Source organism: Heterocephalus glaber, unplaced genomic scaffold (assembly GCF_053883595.1).
Source record: "Heterocephalus glaber isolate CG9 unplaced genomic scaffold, H.glaber_assembly_v1.0 deba00001864, whole genome shotgun sequence".
NCBI lineage: Eukaryota > Metazoa > Chordata > Mammalia > Rodentia > Bathyergidae > Heterocephalus > Heterocephalus glaber.
The window spans coordinates 443780-445315 of NW_028258504.1; the positions used below are offsets into that span (position 1 = coordinate 443780).

At 49.2% G+C, this 1536-nt stretch overlaps 1 pseudogene; it reads left to right on the top strand.

Annotated features, from left to right (window-relative positions):
* Positions 1 to 207: 207 nt before the first annotated feature.
* On the top strand, positions 208 to 1205 carry LOC101707876 (histone-lysine N-methyltransferase SETD2 pseudogene; annotated as a pseudogene).
* Positions 1206 to 1536: the final 331 nt, after the last annotated feature.

Here is a 1536-nt window from a genome sequence, read left to right on the forward strand (position 1 = left end):
GGTGCTCCTGCCCACTCCCAGCATGGACCCTGTGTGTTCTCCTGCTCCTTACAATCATGCTCAGCCCTTGGTGGGACATTCTACAGAACCCCTTGCTGCCCCTCCACCAGTGCCAGTGGTGCCACATGTGGCAGCCCCTGTGGAAGTGTCCAGTTCACAGTATGGGCCCAGAGTGATGGTGTGGTACACTGAGACTCCAGCATTGCTGTCATGCTGGTACCAAGCCCAGGCCCAGTCCAGGGACAGAATTATAGTGTTTCGGATTCAAACCAACAATCTGTCAATGTACAGCAGCAGTACTCTCCTGAACAATCTCAAGCAACCATATATTATCAAGGACAGACATGTCCAAGTGTTTATGGTATGACATCTTATTCACAGACAACTCCACCAATTGTACAGAGTTATGCCCAGCCAAGTCTTCAGTATATCCAGGGACAGCAAATTTTCACAGCTCACCCACAAGGAGTGGTGGTACAGCCAACTGCAGCCGTAACTACAATTGTTACTCCAGGGCAGCCACAACCTTTACAGCCACCTGAAATGGTTGTGACAAATAATCTACTGGATCTGCCACCCCCATCTCCTCCCAAACCAAAAACCATTGTCTTATCTCCCAACTGAAAGACAGCCCGAGATCCAGAAGGGAAGATTTATTACTACCATGTGATCACAAGGCAGACTCAGTGGGATCCGCCTACTTGGGAAAGCCCAGGAGATGATGCCAGCCTTGAGCATGAAGCTGAGATGGACCTGGGAACCACAACATATGATGAAAACCCCATGAAGACAACAAAAAAGCCCAAGACAGCAGAAGCAGACACTTCCAGTGAGCTGGCTAAAAAAAGCAAAGAAGTGTTCAGAAAAGAGATGTCTCAGTTCATTGTCCAGTGCCTGAACCCTTACCGGAAATCTGACTGCAAAGTAGGCAGAATCACCACAACTGAGGATTTCAAACACTTAGCTCAAAAGCTGACTCATGGTGTTATGAACAAGGAGCTGAAGTACTGTAAGAACCCTGAGGACCTGGAGTGCAATGAGAATGTGAAACAAAACCAAGGAGTACATAAAGAAGTACATGCAGAAGTTTGGGGCTGTTTACAAACCCAAAGAGGACATGGAGTTAGAGTGACCAGTGGGGCCAGGGTGAGAGGACGGCTGATCAGACAGGCCAGCCTGGGAGAAGAAATTCCTTGGGCCTCTGTCCCACCCCCACCGTCGGGCTGTGCTGACACGTCACCCTGGGAACCCAAGCCTGCAGGTGTCACCTGAAAGCCACAAAATGAACTCCATCTGCAGATGACCCCTAGTTTCAAGCAATTGGGCTGTGGTTAGAGGTCATCAGAGGGAACAGCCCAGGGAAGACCCTGGCCAAGCCTGACTCGACCCCACTTTCCACCTGAGTCTCCTCCTTGGTGGTGCTGTCAGCGCACAGACCCATGCGCGTCCCCACCCAAGACGCTTTACCCTGATGATCTGTATTATATTTTAATGTATATGTGAATATATTGAAAATAATTTGGTTTTTCTTGGTTT